This window comes from Rhinolophus ferrumequinum, chromosome 4 (genome assembly GCF_004115265.2).
Source record: "Rhinolophus ferrumequinum isolate MPI-CBG mRhiFer1 chromosome 4, mRhiFer1_v1.p, whole genome shotgun sequence".
Classification (NCBI taxonomy): domain Eukaryota; kingdom Metazoa; phylum Chordata; class Mammalia; order Chiroptera; family Rhinolophidae; genus Rhinolophus; species Rhinolophus ferrumequinum.
This window is the reverse complement of record NC_046287.1, coordinates 91,837,526-91,858,761: the sequence shown is the minus strand read 5'-3', so window position 1 is coordinate 91,858,761 and position 21,236 is coordinate 91,837,526. Positions and strand designations below refer to the sequence as shown.

General features: G+C 33.3%; 1 pseudogene; it reads left to right on the top strand.

Annotated features, from left to right (window-relative positions):
- The first annotated feature begins 204 nt into the window (after window positions 1-204).
- LOC117021704 (60S ribosomal protein L32-like) lies at window positions 205-609 on the top strand (annotated as a pseudogene).
- Window positions 610-21,236: the final 20,627 nt, after the last annotated feature.

The following is a 21,236-nucleotide window of genomic DNA, read 5'->3' as shown; positions in this document are numbered from 1 at the left end:
GTTGTAAACAAAACCTCAGTGTTATTCTCACTAAGAAGTTAATTCTACTCCAAAGTTGCTATTGTTTTGCTGGTCTAACCTTTACTAACAGTAAACTTCCTATCAGCATCCTCTCAAAAAAATGAAATAAAGTAGCAAAGAAAACCTCAACCAAACTCTTCCTCTGCTGCCTGTGGAGGTGACACTCATCTCCTACTTGGGATCATGGCTGCCCTCACACCACTCGTGAAGTCCAAGATCATCAAAAAGAGGACTAAGAAGTTTATCCGGTACCAGTCAGACCGATATGTCAAAATTAAGCGTAACTGGCGGAAACCCAGAGGCATCGACAATAAAGTGCGCAGGAGATTCAAGGACCAGGTCGTGATGCCCACCGTTGGCTGTGGGGGTAAAAAGAGAACAAAACACATGCTGCCCAGTGGCTTTCGGAAGTTCCTGGTCCACAATGTCAAGGAGCTTGAAGTGCTGCTGATATGTAACAAATCTTACTGCACTGAGATTGTCACAACGTCTCCTCAAAGAACCGCAAAGCCATTGTGGAAAGAGCCACCCAGCTGGCCATCAGTCACCAATCCCAATGCCCGGCTACGCAGCAAAGAAAATGAATAGACAGCCTGTGTGCAAATTATGTTTTAATAAAACCATAAAAAACTGCAAAAAAAAACCCCGCAATCAAATTTTTGCCTATAATTTAACCCATAGAATACAGTTTTATTAGGTTTATATAATTGTGAAGGTAACTCACCATGGTATATAGCATATTTAATGGTAGTGATCTCTTTACTGAGACCTGTCTTCCTCTTATATCTCCTATGTTCTCACATATATCTTTTGGATCTCTCAATTAACAGGTAATAAAAGGCATGCCCCATGCTGATCGAGCTTGGCCCCCAGCATCTTCTTTGGGATTCTATCACTGTGTACTATGCTTGCAGAAATCAGGATTTGAATAAGAGATTCTAATAAAGAGATGGTTGTATACTTTGCTTGTGGAAGTGAAAGATTCAGAAAGAGAAGGAATAAGTCCATATGGTGTCAGGTAATGTAACAATAGAAATAAATAAATAGGGTTGCGTTCATGGTGTGGTTAGAATCACACTCTGTTGTGGGAAAAAGCTTTGAAGTGGAGGGAATATCACTACTGGAGGACAGTTCAGAATATCCTTTGAGCCTTTTATCAAATTACATTTGTATTCATCTCACCTCATTCCTATTCTGCCACTCACACATAGATTCTCATATCATCAATACTCCCCACTCCCACCCTGAGTAGAATATTTTTTCCAGCAGGAAATTATGCCATTTAATGAGAAATGTTAGTGATGGGAATACCTGGTAGGTGAAAGGCACAAATACTAAGCCATTATTGAGAGTTATTCTGCAAATAATCAAGCTGAAGTGAATGTTAAAGGCACCTAGTAGAGTGACAATTTTTATGGCTAAACACACAGATTTTATATTGACTTGGGTAAGTCACAAATTCTGTAAGCTTCTGTTTCCTTATACAGGAAAGAGGAAATTATAACAATATCACCCTCATAAGAACATTGTAAGGTTTAAATAAGTTTATTATGAAGATCATTATTAGCAGTTTGTTAGTGCATAGAACAATAATTGGCCCAGAAGACAATGATATATAGAACCTTCTTCCATCTAAATTTCAATCTATGTGACTTTATTTCATGAGGTATGCAATAGTAGAGAATTTAAATTTAACCTGAATATAAATACTGCATTGTAACTATTTGGGATTTCTTTTCCTCTGTTCCTATTACTCTATTGAGAATGATTGCAGATAAGGCTAAGAAAGAGGGAAGGAGGAGATTCTGACTATTTAGAAGAGTGGATAATATAACATATGCATGGTGAGACTATGCCAAGTAAAGTGGAGTTATTTCTAAAAACACTCATCTGAACCCTCTATGAAAGCAATAAAACAAGAGAAAAATACAGAAGTGGCAGGTGGCGGAGTTCTCTCTGAACAGCTGTTTTAGAATATGGATAAATTATTTTGCCAACAGTGATGGAAGTTTCACCCATCTTTCCTTAAATTTTATTTCCAAATATATAAATGTGTAAGAGATAAGCTAACTAAATTCAAGTTTATATTTAATTACACTGTATTATTTCATTACAAAAGAAAACATTTGTAAAATTTGAGGGAGGCAATAATTCTATAGGAAAATGCATACTTGTGCTGTTTGCCTACAGAATTATTTTCATATTGCTGTGTCTTACTTTTAGTTTAATGCACTAATTTACTATCCTTTTATGCATGTCATTCTAGAAATATCTAGGATGCACATACCTGATGACTCAGCAGTTCCAGTCAAAGGTGTATATACTTAACAATGAGTACAAATATCACCATAAGACAGGTCCAAATATTATATGGACATGTTTCCTTATGTTTATTTCAGCATTATTAGTAACAGCCCCAAACTGGAAAATATTAAAATGTTCATCAACATTATAATTAAAAATAACTTATGATATTCATAAATGGAAACATATACATCAATGAAAAAGAACATCGATGAAAAGTTACATTTAATCATATGAATGACTCTCACATATTGTTGAGTGAGATATACCAAAAATGGACAAAAACTATATTATTTCAGTTGTAAAAATTTCTCAAAACTGACAATACTAAACTGCTGCACTTAGGAATGCTCATATGAGTGGAAAAATGGAAAGAAAGAAAATTAAGTAGTTACCATAAAAATCAGGATGATGATTAGCTTTAAATCAGGGGTGTCCAAACCACGGCCCACGGGCCAACTGCAGCCCTCAATCCATTGTTAATTGGCCCACAGCAAATTCCAAAAATATATTCAGTTTACTTAAATAAACCAGGTGAGGCAATGCGTACTTCACCTCGAGTGAGTGGCCCGGCTGTTTGTGTATTTTACCGCATATGGCCTTTGGTGAAAAACGTTGAAAAAGGTTTGGACACCTCTGCTTTAAATGGTAGAATTCAGGAGGAGAACTTTTGGGATACTAGTAATGTTTTATTTCTTTAAACCTGTTTCATAGTTACATAATATTTGCTTTTGCTAAGTCAATAAGCTGTGCATTTTTGGTCTGTGCAATTCTGTGTGTTATGTGTCAAATTTTAAGAAATATCATCTGAGTAACTTCTTTCTAATCCATTTAGAAACATCTTTCTAATTTGTTTCACTGACACTATTATCTGTTATATGTTAGGCATATGTAATAAGATATATTCCGTTTACCTTTCTTCTTCACTAAGTTAATGAGATCATGATATTTTGAAAGAAATTATTTGAGATATTTAAAGCCATAATAACTATGGGTCTTAAATCAGTCAGTTACAAATTCATATGTGCATAACTATAGTTCATTGCCTTTCTTTGCTTTATATTATTAAGGAATGTTATCTAAAGCAGGGGGCAGCAAACTTTTTCTATAAGGAGCCAGATAGTAAATATTTTAGACTTTGTTTAGCATCCAGTTGCTGTCACAATTATTCAACTCTGACACTGTAGTGTGAAAGTAGCCATAAATGATACATAAATAAATTTTTAAAATCCAGCTATGTTTTAATAAAACTTTATTTACAAAATAAATAAAGTGGGCCTGAATTGCCTGCAGGCTGTATAGTTTTTTGAGCCCTAATCTAAAACACCCTGAAATTTTTCTTTCTTAACAACTTTGTCTGTTTCGATACAAGCATAATTCCTCAAAGTAAGGCTTCATTAGTACTAACTTTGTTTACATTTTGGACCTTCAGAGTCATGATTTCTTTCACTCAGGTTTCTTTTTGCCATCTACCAATATGGATGTTATAGCTCCTGATTTAGTTAGGGTATGTTAAGCTTGTATAACAGAATATTTAAGTTCATTATTCTTCCTCATAAAAGAGTTGAGTATTCGAGGGTGGTGGCATTACATTGTCATTCAGGGTCCCAAGCAAATGCTGGGTTTGATAGCTTCCAAGGATCCTGTAGTCATTACCATTTCAGTGGGGGAGAATGTGGAGAACACTTAAGCTCTTACCTTGCCCTGGAAGTGGCACACATCCCTGTACTCACATTCCATTGGAGATAGTTTAGCCATATGACCATAATAAACTGCAGGAGATACTAGGGGATGTAGTATATCCATGCTCCCAGCTATACGTTTATTACTATGAAAAAGTAGAGGATGGATTTTAGTGGACAATGGTAATCTCTGCCATCTCCAATGTTGGGACCATCCTGTTTCCCCTTGTGTGATAATAAAGCCCACCACCTTTTTAGAGGTTAAAATTGCCAATTGGGTCTCCAAAACTGACAGGCATGAAGAGCACTTGCTGAAGAGAAGAGAATCAGACAGGACCCAAAGCTAAGAAGATGAGTTAAGCTAGCCCTGGCTCTGGTAAAGCCTTGTAATATGAAGGCAAAAGAAAAAAAACCAGTGTTCTGTTGGCTTATAGTTCTGGCTGAGAAATACAGTAGAAGGGTGTCTCTACTTCACTTGGCAATAAGTAGACAGCCAGGATTCAGAAACTGTTCTAAGGTATATTCATGTAGAATAAAGAAAACAAACATATATACCCTGAAACTAAATGCACAAATCCACCCTACAGTGATCCCACCAAAAACTCTTGGCATATAAATTTGATCTCCAAGTGCTCTGGAATCTCTATTGATTAATTAACCAGATACTGGGGCCACTATTAGTCGTTAGCACCAGGGGCCAGAAAAATAGCTGGATGTGGAGCAGAAGGGAATGTAGGCAATCTGAAGCTACCAAAACTCTGCATCTGTCTCTCTCCGCATCTAAACATGATGACATTCAGAGAACAACTATTGCTTCACTTATCCCCTCCACATCTCTTTTGGTCATCTCCAAACCATAGTCTTACAGGGAAGCATGTTCCAGTAAAGTCCCAGCCTAACCAAGCTGACAGAGTCTAAACCCCACAGATGTAAATGTGCCTAGCAGATTTTAAAAAAACAGAATGGTAGATATTTGAGGTATTTTTTTCATCTACATTTTAACTGCTTCCTTTTTAAACTAGAAGTTTTATAAGCCTATTTTACAATATTTTAAAATACATGGATTATGGCTCTCATTCTAACACTAACAGGATCAGCATCTTTGGAAAGATGCATAGTTTATCTGTAAAGTAATAACATTATTTGAAACATAAAGGGGCTGGAATGGATGATTTCTAGGTTTCCCATCTTGCTCTTTGTTTCTAATAGTACTTGTGAAGTGTTTTTCTCCATTGCATGAGATTTTTACAGAGCTCAATCTTTAATAGTAGAAGCCTAGATTTTTTTCTAAATGTTATTCTCTTTAGAAAGTCTCTTCCATTATAAACACGACACAATTCTACTTTCAAAAGCAAGAAGTCATGTTCAAATACAGCTTTAGTCTGCCTTCACATAAGATCTGCATAATAGAGCAACTTTTTTTAAAACATAAAAATATTATTGAGCTTCTATTAAATTTCAGAGCTGGGATATGTACACAGGAAAATAGGCAATCACAGTTTAATGTATTTAGGATTGCAGATGTCATTAGTGTTGTACATTAGCAAAGTACAAATAAACTATCTCATGACATTAGATTTTAAAAACCACTTCGAATGCATTTATATTTAAAATCCAAATACATGCAATTATTTTAAACAAGAAATTGTGTGTGATTTGTGGCTTATAATATGAATCAATATGAATATATTCTCTTCATTTTATTTTCATGTTGTGAAATATGACATAATGTATATAGAACACTCAATATACATATTATCATTTTACATCAACCAAAATAAAAGAATGTATGTACTGATGCCTTTGACTAATTTTTCTAGATTGAATATTATAAAGCTAATTTAGACCTTCTTGAATTATATTTCCTATTCTAACCAAAAATTTTAAAATAAATAAGTACTAAAAATGGAGTTTACATTGGGTTGTACTCTTCTAATCATTTTTTTTCTTGTCATTTCTTCTGTGTTTGAATTGCTCCAGCGATGACATGGTTCTCAAGCTGAGGTCTTCGTATCATAAACTTTTTATTCTAAGTTACATAAAACATATGTTAAATATCCTTGGTCCTACCTCTGTCATTCCATACGGTATTCCATTTAAATAGAACCCGTAACTCTGAAATGTGAACGGTGCCATAGATGCTAATGCACATCCAAATTGCGAACTACAGCTTGAATGTTCTCAAACACAGCACTATTTGCCTGAACAAATGGTGAAAGAGACCTTAAAATACATAACTTTGCACTTCCAGTTCCTGTGTCCCTATCAGTCTCTCAATTTATACTGCTTAAACGATTTGGGCTCTCACTATGTCTTTGCTATGCTGTAATGGACATATTCCTGACTAGTTATTCTGTTCCATTTCTTATTTCTCCCATTTTTTCTTTTAGGCTCATCCTTCAATGACCCCATTGTACACTTTATCAAATATGTCTTACCAATGACACTTTTTAAAATCAAGCCACAAATCTCTCTTCCTAGACTTATGTTTTCACTCTCAGCTCTAAGCAGTCTGTTCTCTATTCATGCAAAAATTCCTGATGTTATCTAAACACAACACATCCTGGCCACATTATGATCAGTGTTACCTTTGTCTAGAGTGTCCATTTTCTTCTTCACTTCCCAGTTTACTAATTACACATCTGCTTAAATAAACTTGTTGTTTTAAAACAATTTTAGATTTACAAAAAAAATTGGCAATATTATACAGATGGTTTCCATATACCTCACACTCAGTTTCCCCTATTGTTAAAATCTTAAATTAACATGATAGATTTGTCATAATTAATGAACCAATACTGATACATTACTATTAGCTGAAGTTACAGTTTATTCAGATTTTCTTAGTTTTTTATCTAATCTCCTCCTCCTGTTCCAGGATTGCATCTAGGACACCACATTATGTTTAGTCATCATGTCTTCTTAGGCTCTTTAGTAGTTATTTGTTTGTTTGTTTGTGTGCTTGTTTTTTGACCTTGACAGTTGTAGAGTGTATTGGTCAGGTATTTTGTAACATGTTTCTCAATAAAGATTTTTATAATGCTTTTCCCATGATTAGACTGAAGTTACGAGATTGGAGGAGGAAGACCACATAGATATAGCACATTCTCATCATATCATATCAAGAGTACATATTATCAACATAAGTTATCATTAATAGCATTAGTGCTCCCCCACTATAATGTTACCCTTCACTCCTAGCCCCTTTCCATACTGTTCTCTTGGAAGAAAGTTACTATATACATCTCATACTTAAGGACTGGAGAGTTATGTTCCACCTCCTTAAGGCTGGATTTTACTATGCATATTATATGGAGTTCTTCTCATGGGAGTTTTGTCTCTTCTCCCCAATTTATTTGTTTATTCAATCACTTATTTATAAATATGCACTTATAGATATTAATTTTATATTTTGCATTATAATCCAATATTTCATTTTTTATTTTGTTGTTCAAATAGTGAGAACCTCAACAAAGAGATAATAAGTATAAAGAAGGACAAAAAAAGGAAACATAAAAAAGAATGAGTCAGAAATAAAGAATATAATAACTGAAATGAAGAATACTCTAGAAGGAATCAACAGCAGTTTAGATGAAGCAGAGGATCAAATCAACAATTTACTTTATTTTATTTTTTAATTATTATTAGTTTCAGGTGTACAAAACAATGTAATAGTTAGACATTTTTGTCCCTCAAAAAGTGATAACCACTTCCCCCAATCTACTACCCCTCTGATATCATATATAGCTATTACAGTTCCACTGACTCTATACCTTATGCTGTGCTCCACATCCTATATTATAGCTGACATTCATTATTATTCAGCTTTAGCTTCAGGGATATGCTGCAGCAGTAAGGCACCTACACTGTCCATGAAGTGATCTCCCTATTAAGACAAGTGTCCATCAGATACCCTACAAAATCTTTACAACATTATTGATTATATTCCCCAAACTGTCTTTCATATCCCCATGGCAATCTTGTGGTTACCAATTGTGCTTTCTAATCCCTTCACCTTCTCCCTCATCCCCAACTCCCTCTCATCTAGCAACCCTCAGTTTTTCCTCTATATTTCTAAGACTGTTTCTGATTAGTTTGTTCATTTATTCTATTCTTTAGATTCCACATATAACTGAGATCATATGGTATTTGTCTTTCTGACAGAAGATACCCAATCAGAAAAATAACACTAAAAAGAATTTAAAAAAAAACACGATAGTTTATGGGACCTCTGGGACAACATCAAGCAAGCAACATTAACATCACAGAAGTACAAGAAGGAGAAGAGAGACACCAAGGCATCAAGAACCTATTTGAAGGAATAAGGACTGAAAAATTCCCTAACCTGGTGAAGGAAATACACATACATGTCCAGGAAATGCAGACAGTCCCCCCAAAAATGAACCCAAATAGGCCCACAAAAAGACACAGTGTAATTAAAATGGCAAAGGCTAAAGACAAAGAGAGAATCCTAAAAGCAGAAAGAGAAAGACAACTAATCACTTACCATGGAGCTCCCGTAAGACTATCACTTGATTTCTCAACAGTAACTTTGGAGAACAAAAGGGAGTAGCAGAAAATATTCAAACTGATGAAAACAAGGGCCTACAATCAAGACTACTCTAACCAGCAAGGCTATCATTTAAAATTAAAGGAGAGATAAAGACCTTCCTAGATAAGAAAAAGCTAAATAAATTTATTACCACCAAGCCAGTATTACAAGAAATGTTAAAGGGACATCTTTAGAAAGAAGGGGAAAACAAACAAAAAACAAAAGATCAAAAATATAAATGATAAAATGGTAAAAACTATGTACCTGTCAATAATCACTTTAAATGTAAATAGATTAAATGCTCCAATCAAAAGACCTAGGGTAGCTGAATGGATAAAAAAGCAAGATCCATACATATGCTATCTACAAGAGACCCATCCTAGAGTGAATAACACACAGACTTAAAGTAAAAGGATGAACACAGATATTTACGCAAATGGAAACAAAAAAATTCTGGGATAGCAATACTTATATGAGATAAAAAAAAATACTTTAAAATGAAGCCTATAATAAGAAACAAAAAATTACATTACATAATGATAAAAGGATCAGTCCAACAAGAGGATATAACCCTACTAAACATCTATGTACCTAACATAGGAGCACCTAAATATATAAAGCAGATATTGACCAACATAAAGGCAAAGATCAACAGTAACTCAATCAATCATAGTAGCGGAGTTTAACACCACATTCACACCAATGGACAGATCTTCCAGACAGAAAATCAACAGGGAAATGGTGACCTTAAATGACACACTAAACCAGATGGATTTATTTGATATTGTTAGACCATTTCACCTCAAAGCAGCAGAATATACATTCTTTTGAATTGTACAAAGAACATTTTCTAAGATAGACCACATGTTAGGCCACAAAACAAGTCAATAAATTTAAGAAGTTTTGAATCATATCAAGCAGGTTCATAGTAATCAAAACCATAGTAATCAAAACAGCCATAGTAATCAAAACAGAATTGTTTTGGCATAAAAAGAGACGCATCAATCAATGGCACTGAATACAGAGCCCAGGGATAAATCCATGCAAAATGTTCATTAATCTATGACAAAGGAAGCAAGAATATACATTGGGGTAAACACAGTTTATTCAAAAATTAGTGCTGGGGAAACTGGACAGATATATACAAAAAACAAAACAAAAATGGACAACCTTCTTATGCCATATATAAGAATAAACTCAAAATGGATTAAAGACTTAAATACAACACCAGAAACCATAAAACTCCTAGAAGAAAATATAGGCAATAAACTCTCAGATACTACCAATATCTGAGAGTACATCCTCAGGCAAGGGAAACAAAAGTAATAATAAAAAAATGGGATTATATCAAACTAAAAAGTTTTTGCACAGCAAAGGAAACCATCAACAAAGTGAAAAGATATCCTGCTGAATGGGAGAATATATTCACCAATGATACATCTGATAAGGGGTTAATATCCAAAATTTACTTAAAAACTCATACAACTTAACACCAAAAAAAAAAAAAAAATTAATTAAAAAACAGATTTGGCAAAGGACCTGAATAGGGATTTCTCCAAAGAGGACATACAGGTGGCCAACAGACACATGCAAAGATGATCAACATTGCTAATAATCAGAGGAATCTGTCAGAATGGCCATCATCAAGAAATCAACAAACAACGGGTTGGCAAGGATGTCGAGAAAAAGAAACCTTCCTGCACTGTTGGTGGGATTGAAAATTGGTACAGCCACTATGGAAAACAGTATGGAGATTCCTCAAAAATTAAAAATAGAACTACCTTATGATCCAGCAAATCTACTCCTGGGTATTTATCCTAAGAAATCTGAAACAACTAATTCAAAAAAATATATGCACCTCTATGTTCATTGCAGCCCTATTCACAATAGCCAAGATATGGAAACAATTGAAACACCCATCTATACATGATTGGATAAAGAAACTGTGGTACATATACACAATGAAATATTATTCTGCCATAAAATAATGAAATATTACCATTTGAGACAACATGGATGGATCTTAGAGGGTATTATGTTAATCAAAATAAATAAAACTGAGAAAGACAAATACCATATGATCTCACTTACATGTGGAATCTAAAGAACAGAATAAATGAACAAATAAAACAGAAACAGACTCATAGATACAGAGAACAAACTGATATTTACTAGGTGGGAGGGGGTTAGGAGGCAGGGTAAGAAAAGTGAAAGGATTAAGAAGTACAAATTATTAGTTATAAAAAGTCACAGGGATGTAAAGTACAGTATGGGGAATATATTCAATAACATTGTAAATCTTTGTATAGTGTCAGATGGGTATCAAAGGGAATCACTTTATAATTTATATAAATGTCAAATTACTATACTGTATACCTAAAACTAATATAAAATAATATTGGATGTCAACTATAATTTAAAAAAAGAGTCAAGGAGATATAAAGTACAGCATGGGCAATAAAGTCAATAATATTGTAATAATTATGCGCAGTGTCAGATGGGTAATAGACTTATGGGTAATAATTATGTACAGTGTCAGATAGGTAATAGACTATGGGGTAATCACTTTGTGAGGTATATAAATGTATAACCACTATAATGTTTTGTACACCTGAAATTAATTAAAAAAAAAAGATTAAGAAAAAACACAAAAACACCGGAGCTGTAGAAATGAACATGAATACATCCCAAAAATCATTGTAGGTGAGAAAAGCAAACTGCAGAATTATATGCATATTATTATAAATGTATTTTAAATAACTGCAGGGAATCTGACCAAATATTAAGCTATGTGAAAGCTAGGGGTTGGGCAATGTGTGCTGATCATATTACTGTGTTCTTTACTTTCTATATATTTAATGTATTTCAAATAAAACCTTTACCTTAAAAAAAAAGTTTGGCAATTCATTATCTATTCTCTTTTTCTAAAGGAAAAAAAGAAAAGCTGATTTTTATTAGAGAAAGAATGTGTCAGCTTAAAAGCTATATATTTCCCAGCCATTTTGTAGCTAGGTGTGGTTATGAGAATACACCTGGTCAGTGAGATATAAGAAGAAATTGTTGAATAGGGTTTCTGGGAAGCTCATAAAAGAGGGAAAGAAAAAGGACACAGATCTGTATCTTCCCTTTCCTCATTTTCAGATGGCTAGAGCTTTGAATGCTGTCTTGGACTACGTACAAGATGACTTTCGACTGAAAGTCATTTGCTCAAGATAAGAAGCAAAAATCATAAAGATCATGTGTTGCTGTACCAGCTCTGACTGTCTAGATTTGCACCTTTATATTTAATTTAGAGAAAAATAAAGTCTAGTTTCTGATCTTTGTTACTAGCACCTAATGCAATTCTTAACTACTACAGTAGTCAATAGAACACACTGTTGAAAAGCCTATTTTCTTTATCTCTCTCATTATACTATGGTTTTTGTGCGGTTTTTTTTTTCCATTGGAAAGAGGACATACATTTTAATTGTCTCATTTTATCACAATGCTTATGAGGGTGGATATATGATCCTGTGGTTTGGGTATATGTATTTAATCTGCTTTCTTATATTAAATTTTTGTGTTCTTTTATGAAAATCAAGTATAGAATGTTCTTTTAGAATTTCAGAATGTACCTTCAATCCATGTCTAAATTGCACTTCATATTGTTCACTTGCATTTACTGGGAATTTTCTTGCCGTGAACTTGCTGTGCATGTAAGAACGCCTCCTTTCAGAGCTTGCATTAAGGATTCTAAACTACACACATAAAAAATGGCTGGCATGCCTGCTGTTAAGTAGTTGTGTTTAGAAAAATAAATCTTTTCCTTCCAGCAAGATTCAGTTATCTAAATTCACTCAAATGGAATGGAAATTGCCCTTTCAACTAATTATACACTTGGAAATGTTCACTTAAGGAAAATTATCTATTGGTAATTACCCCCACTACCCTCCATCTTACCCACCATCTTTAAGAGGTATAAAAATGTGCAATATTCTACTGAATATTTGAATGGGGAAATTGTGAAAATATTGTAAGCTTTTAGTGAGAGAACTCTAAAGTATTTATAGAAGTCTAACTCTCTCAATTGCTTAAAAGTGTGCACTTACTAGCATGACCTCTCATTTTCCTTCAGCTCCCCAAAATATTAAAGCAATAAGAAACTTTGTCAATTTATTTTCTCATAAAAGTTATGTTACATTTTTTCAAAAAGGTGGATATCTTTTACTCACTTATAGCTCATCCATGTGTTTAGGTTTTATTTTCTCTTGCACAGGCAAATAAGAAATATATTATCATATTGGGAAAAAATAAGAAATCTTTTTCAGTTGAAAATAAAATTTATCTGATAGGAATTCCATCACAAATACAGCAGGAATCACTTTTTAGTGTATTGAAACAACATGATCCTAGCTTGGGAAAATTATATGCATGCCATTCTTCTAGGTTTATCATGAATATAATTAATAATTTTCTGAATATCTTCCACTTAAACTAGGTGAAATTGATTAAGGGGAGTGTGTGTCATGATAAGTGGGCCTAAAAGGTACAAGTAGAAAAAGAAAGCACCTGACAAGGTGATCATAGCATTAGTGGGGAAATTAGAAACCATGGACTAAAAGTATTTTCCGAAAGTTCAAAACACTGACAAAAATTGCTGAAAAGTCAAGCAAAATAAGGAATGAATAGTGGACCCAAGTTCCAACGATGGATGGTTAATTGGTATGGTGACTATGCATGTTGTGACCAAGACCATGATGCCTTTAAAATGAGACTTCAACTCCTAGTTATGATATGGAATATTGTTTCTACCCTGAAAACCAAAAAAAGTCACTAATTTTCTTGACACAAAAATAATTACTTCACCATTAATATTTTATTTTATAGTTTATCTTAAATATCTTATTAAAAGTACCAAATATAATTACAAATTCTCTACATGTGTTTTGAAATTTTGCATGCTTTTAGTACTTTAGGATACAGTATATTATAAAGGCCCAATCTTTAATGCATGCTCATCACTCAAAAAAATCAAAGTCACATTTGTTATTCTTAATACATTTTCTTTCAGCTCATTTTACTTTTAAAATCAGAAAAAAATGAACTATATATTTAAGTCTTATTCTGATTGATGAACCTACAGTTTAGTAAGTGGTTTCACTGTCTAAATGCATGCATATACATGTTCATACACCTACACACTCAGACCCATATACATACACACATATTGTTTGAATACATAAATTCATTATTTGTGTGGATTTTAGTTACTACCTAGTAACTTTTCATTTCTCCCTAAAAAACTTGTTTATTTTTTAGAAGAGTTTTTCTAGCAATATCTTAATTTCTCCTTCATTTTTGAAGGATACTTTTACTAGATATAGAACTGTTTAACCAATTTTTCTCTCAGTACATTGAATATCTTATTCCACTACCAGCTGAACTCCATGGTTTCTAATGAAAATCAGTTATTAATCTTACTGAAGATCGCTTGAATGGAGTGAATCACTATTCACTCACTGCTTTCAAGATTGTTTGACTTTGAAAATTTGATGACAATGCTTTTTAATGTTGACCTCTTTGCATTTATCCAACTGGAGTTTTTGTAGCTTTTTGGATGTGCAGATTAATGCTTTCCATTAAATTTGGGAGTTTTTAACCGTTATTTCTTCAAATATTCTTCCTGTTTCTTTATATCTCTCCCTTCCTACTGAGACTCCTATTATGTGTGTGTGTGGGCATACTTGATGTTGATTTTCCATAGATCTCTTAAGCTCTTTTCATTTTTCTTTTTTTTATTGTTTCTTAGACTGTACAATTCCAACTGATCTACTTTCAAATTTGTTCACTTTCTTTGACTTGCTCAAATATGCTATTGAGTTCTAGTAAATTTTTTTGATTCAGTTATTTTATTTTTCAACTCCAGAATTTCAAATTTTTCCTTTTATAAAGTAATTTCTACATCTTTATTGATATTTTTTATATTTTTATTTCCTTTCTTTTATGTCTATTTATTAATTAATTTATTTTCTTTTTCTTTTTTTTGATCTTTGATATTTTCTATTTTGATAAATTGGTCCCACAACTTTCTTTTAGTTCTGTAGACATGGATCCCTTCCATATTTTAAACATATTTATAACTCACTTAAAGTATTCTTTTAGTAAGCCCAATATCTGGGCTACTTCAGGTACAGTTTCTATCATTTGCTTCTTTTGTATGCCTCTATGTATGGGCCATAATTTTGTTTTGAATACCTCATAGTTTTTATTTAAGTTAGATAGTCTCATTATAATGTGGCAACTCATTTGCTCTACCCTTCTCAGGGTCTTCCCTTGCTGTTTGTTATAATTGTTACTGTTTATCTGATTAGTGGGTTTTCTCAACTAATTTTGTAAAGTCTGTATTATTTGTCTTTTGTGGCCACTGAAGTTTATGTTCATTAGCTTTGTGGTCAACTAATTATTGGATCAAGATTAAAATGCCTGAAAACAGAAAACTTCTGTCTTTGCAGGGGAAGTTTGCTTGCACAGAATCTCAAGCTCAGCCAGAAGTGAGAGCTCAGGGCCTTCTCAGGTCTTTTCTGAGCATATACACAGCCCTGATCGCGTGTGCATGGCTTCCTAGCTTACTAGGAGTATGTCCGAGTTTTGCAAAGCCCTTATTTTCCAAAGAATCTCTGCCCTGAGGGGTCCAGAAAAAGGGATTACTCTCACATTCCAAGGATATGTTATCTTAGATGCAAAAAGACAATAGACAGACTTACTTAAGGTAAAAATTGATCTTTGTCAAGGAATTTACAGGCCACGGATGTGACTACTTGCTATGACCCAGTTTTAGGAATTTTTGTGTTCAGACGATCCTCTGTGGTTAATTTCAGTCTCTGAGTTTGTAGGGTCTGCCATGTGGGCTTTCCCTGAGCTTGTCAGGTTTAGTATGTGGCCCCTTTTTTATCCACACAAACTACAAGTGTACTCACAACATAGATTGATCACAAAAACAATTTTATTTAACCAAAAATGTCAGATACAAACTGTACACATTGTGTAATTCCAAACATAAAAAGGTCAAAAGAAGAAAAAAAACTAATCTCTGGTCATGTTTTGAGTGATGAAGCAGGAGAGTGATGAACTTTGGAGCAATGAAACTGACTAGAAAGACAAATTGGTATTTCTGTGGTGTTGAGACTATTCTACTTTTGATCATGGTAATGATTACATGGTTACACAAATGTGTCCACTTAGTGAAAATGCAACAAACCAGTCACTTGTGATTTGTGTACTTGGTGCATATTAAACTTCAATAAGTAGTTTTAATTTAAATTTTTGAAAAAATTGCACAAAGACCATTAGGAAAATAGACATTACAGATTGATAGGTGGTTAAATGTGTGCTGTGTTTTTACAATTCATAATTATTTACTAATACACTGGCATTTTTATCTGTTTATGAGAGCAATAATTGATCTTCTGGCCTGATTTTACTTGGATAATCTTTGCATGGAAAATTATTTTATTCATCAGATTGGCTGGTTACTGCTACAAGGAAATTTTGGTAGTCACCATATACAAGACAAAACAATACATTCTGTTTAACTTTCTCTAAAGTTACTATTATATCCTTCATCTCTTCTGCCTTTTAAATCCCTAGGAGACTCATCAATCTATTCCGCTTTCCTTATCATGTAATTTCTGATATTTTGCAAGCCCAGCTTTACAATATAAACACATTTTTCTAAGTCTTTGTGATTAAGGTTTACATTATTTATCCCAGGAGTTGTTCACATAGTAACAAGTTTCATGGTCCTTCTTGTCTGCTAAAAGATCATCCATAATTTTATTTGAAAAACAAAGAACATAAACATGTTACAAATGTTACTTGTGTTTTAATTTCTAACAGTTTTGTCTCTGTTTCATGAGTATAGTCAACTATTTATAACTACAGAGTTATAACAATACTATTGGGGAAATGTTAATAATTAGAAGATGCTTGGAAACAAACATATTTATACTTGTGTTATTTTAATATACTAAGTATTAAAAATTACTCACAGAGATATATCAGCCAAGAAATCATTGAAAAAAATTTGTCTGGGAAACCAAAATTGCAGAACACTTGTGATAAATAATTTCAGTCTAAGTTTCTGTTTTTCTTTTCTTCCCCCCAAAAAAAACCAAACAAACAAAGAAAACATTTTACACAGCCTATTAGAAAGATATTTTCAAGAACTGATACACTGATTTGGTCACTATAACCTTAGCTAAGAAAACAGTGAAGAATCCCATATATACAGTATAGACAGCAAGAATAGATAGTTTATTTCCTCACTTTTAATTTTTATAAATTGATATTAGGTGTATTATGTTAATTTATCACCTTAAAATTTATAAGCCTCTTTTTATGAATCATGTCTAATACTTGTTACCCAATACAAATATACTTCTAATGAAAACAGAATTGTTTTCCCCCAATTCTCAAAATGTGTTAGAGCAAAACCTTGTTATAGAAGTACCATGTTATACGGAGGTTGCCTGTAAATAATATTATAATACAGTATTTAAAAGTTGCAAAATTTGTAATAAACAAAATATAAAAAAATGTAAATACAGACAGGATAAAAATATGTTTTAATAAGCTAAAGAAAATTAAAAACTGTTTAAGATCATCACTTAGTTGAGAAACATGTCAAATGGACATAATTTTGATTAAAAGCCAGACAAGCAAAGAAATTGATTTTGAAAATATTGTCGATGAATCTGCTTCCATTAAACAAGGAACATAAATTTATAATGGATTGTATTTTAGTCTACATAAAGTATTTAAACTTTAAATACATGGATTTAATTATGTCAACTTTATAATTTTTCAATAATTTTCAATTATTTTAATGTTTCAGAAAAGTTTTAACTATTTAAAAAGTAATTTTAAGTGTAGTTTTTAATACTTATTGAAAAAATATATTTTAAAATACACTTAAAAAAGTATTTGAAAATATGTGTATAGGGTCATATATTTTTTCTCTTTGCATCAGCTTCCTATATCGCTTGGCAAAACAGTGTTTTCCAGAGTTACTTGACTGCTGATTGGGTGACTTATCTGTAAAGATATATGTGCACCGATATTCATTGCATCTTTATTTATGGTAGCCAAGACATGGAAACAACCAAAGTGTCCTTCGATAGATGATTCGATAAAGAAGATGTGATACATATATACAATGGAATACTACTCTCCTATAGAAAAAATGAAATAGTGCCGTTTGTGACAAAATTGATGCATCTTGAGATTATTATGCCAAGCAAAATAAGTCAGACAGACAAAGTCGAGATCCATATGATTTCACTAACATGTAGAACATAAAACTGAAAGCAACAAAGGAATAAGACAAACAAATAAACAAAAATCATTGACATGGATAATAGTTTAGTGGTTACCAGAGGGTAAGGTGTGAGGAGAGTGGTAAATGAGGGTAAACGGGGTCAAGTATATGGTGATGGAAGGAGAACTGACTCTGAGTGGTGAACACACAATGTAATACATAGATGATGTATTACAGAATTATGCACCTGAAACTTATATAATTTTACTAACCATTGTCACCCCCAATAAATTTTAATTAAAAAACAAATATCCTGATAACTCTGATTAGCTTTTAGGAAAATGTTTACTAAAGTGAATTTTCACTTCAGTCACTGGCTTAACAGGATTAAAACCAACTCTGAATTTCCAGTAATAATGAAGATGGAATAAATACAATGGAAACTATTTCCTCATTTCTATAAATCATGGCCAAAATACAAAAATGCATGTAAACAAAGCAATCCCATGAAGACTTTGGGAAGTTAATAATACCAGGAAGAAAATAGAAGAGCCAAAAATTGAAGAACGAACAATATGGGGTGACTTTCCTATTTTTTCTTACGTATTTATCTCCCATCTTGACCAGAGGTTAACCCAAGCATAGAAATGCTCAGCATGTTCAGGAAGTAAAATCTCCGAGAGAAACTCTGTCCTTCTGGTTAAAATAGCAGACAAAGGCAATAGTGTGTGAGAGGAATTTCTGTTGATATTTTTCTTTTAAAATTTATTTTTATTTTCTCCATGCTGTACCCCAGTCAAAAAGCTGCACTTTGATGGTAGTGGCACGATCACTTAAAATCCTGAGACAAAACCCTTATTTCTCACTAAAAGAATCAGAAAAAGGAGACCTGAGGTGTAAAGAGGAAGGGTTGTCACCATTTTTTCTTGATATCCTTTATCTTGCCATTTTTCTGAAGGGTGGCCCCAGCCACACCATTTTATTAGCCATTTTACTATTATAGTAAAAGAAAGTATAAGAAAAATCTTGTAGAAGGAAAAGGTTGAGAAGAGGGTGTCTTAATTCTGTGTGTGAACTGACACAAGACTTGGGCTCAAGCATATACTGTGTATATAAGGAACAAAAACAAAGTAGCATAACAAAAACTTTTAAAACTAATCTTACATTAGAACCACTGCCCACAGAAGGGAGGCAGAATTAGCAATCTGAACATAACATGGATTGTCTACTGAAACAAAAATAATAATAAACACAATAGTCTCCAAAGAATGTTAACAGGACCAAGAGACTTAAAACACAATATTCAAAATATCAAGGATACAATCTAAAATTACTTAATATACAAATAAGCAATCTCACTGGTTGGGCTTGTGGTTGGGGGTGGGGGCAGGGGCTTCCCTTGGGAAGGGCTAGAGACTGTGCTCAGCAGTCAGATGGGGTTATTATCTAGACTAGTTTGTTGGGTGGGAGGCTATGCGCAGTGATTGGGCAGGGCCGTAGCCTGCCCAAGGTGTTGCAGACTGGCCTTCATAGCTGCCCAGCCTTGCTGTTTAGGCTCCCTGGTTACGTACGGCCAGAGGCTGTGCTCCACAGTTAGCCATGGCTGCCAGCTTTGCTCTATGCCTAAGCAGGACTGTAAAATATGCTCTCTGGCTGCCTGGATTCTCTGGTCAGGCTCCCTGGTGGGACAGGACTGGAGGCTATACTCAACAAGCGGGTGGGGACTGCCCAAATTTGCTTCCCTGCTCAGGCAGGGCCATAGAACAGGCTCTATGACTGGTATGTCTCATTGGCTGGGGATCCAAATCAGGCCACCAAGCTCTCTGGCCAGAGGGAGCCATAGACGTGGCTCACAGAAGGGTAGAGCTGCTAACAGGATAATCTGCTTGAGCACCAATGCAAGTGTGGCTGTACCATGTGTTTATCCAGATGTCCAGATTCTCTGGCCAGGCTTCTACTTTGGTGGGGACCAGAGACTAAACTCAGCAGGTGGGTAGGGCCACATATTTGCCTCTGTGCCCAAGCAGAGACCAGTGACTTTAAAGCAGTCACTGTAACCATGCTCCATGAGATGAAGGTAAGTTCTACTTTAATTATCAGAAAAATAGAACTTTTCAAGAGATCTAAAATGTATAAGAAATCAATAAATGAAAAAGCAACATTTAAAATAAAAATGCATTCGATTTTTAGCAGGAAGGAAACAAGAAAGAAAAGAATCAGTTAACTTGAATATAAATCAACAGAAGTTATGGAATCTGAAGAACAAAATGAACTAAAAAAAAAAAATCTCACAGATCTCTGAGACAATATAAAATGTATAGTATTTGTATCACCAGAGCTTAGAAGTGGAGAAGATGGAGATTGGTCAGGAAAAAAAAAGTTTGAGTAAGTAATAACCAAAATCTACCCAGAGTTGCTAAAAGACTCAAATTGTCAGGCTCAAGAAGTTCAGCAAACCCCAAATATGATGAACTTAAAGAAAACCATGTCAGATACATTACTATCAACACCAATACCTTGAAAGCAGCCTAAATAAATAAATGAACAAACAAATAAACACATAAATAAATAAACAAATCACATTACATATAGGAGAATGACTCTAAATACACTGTAGTAAATTAAGTATGTATATTATAAACTCTAAATCAACCGCTAAAAACAATACAAAGAAATAGTGATTTAAAAAACCGTAATAGATAACATTAAATGGGATACTAAAATATTCAAACAATGCAAAAGAAGACAGGAAAGAAGGAACAGAAAAATTTTAAAAATAACAAAGGAGACCAGGATTAAAAATAATTGTAGGCATAAATTCAACAATATGAATGATTTTACTAAATGCAAGTGGTTTTTAAAAAGCCAATTAAAAGACATAGACTGCCATATTTAATAACATATTTAATAAATACTATCTAAAGAAATGTACTTTAAATATATAATATACAAAGGATAACAGTAAAATTTTCTACAGGATAGAACATGCAAATATTAATTAAAAGACTACTGGACAGACTATATTGATTAAAAGCAGTTTTCAGAGCAAAAAACACTTGTGAGATAAAGAGGAACATTACATAATGATAAGAGATGATATAACAATCCTAGTGTGTATGTGCTTAATAACAGAGTTTTCAAATAAATGAAACAAAAAGTGATGAATCAGGAAGGAGTAATAGGTAAATCCAAAGTAATATTTGGAGACTTCAACACTTATTTTCTGTTATTGATAGAACAAGTAGATAGAAAATCCTGCAAGGGTATAGGGTAACTGAATGATATTATAAAATGATATGACCCAATTAATATTATAGACTGCTTCATTAGCAACAATAGAATACACACTCTTTTCAAATGCACAAGGACAACTTTCCAAGGT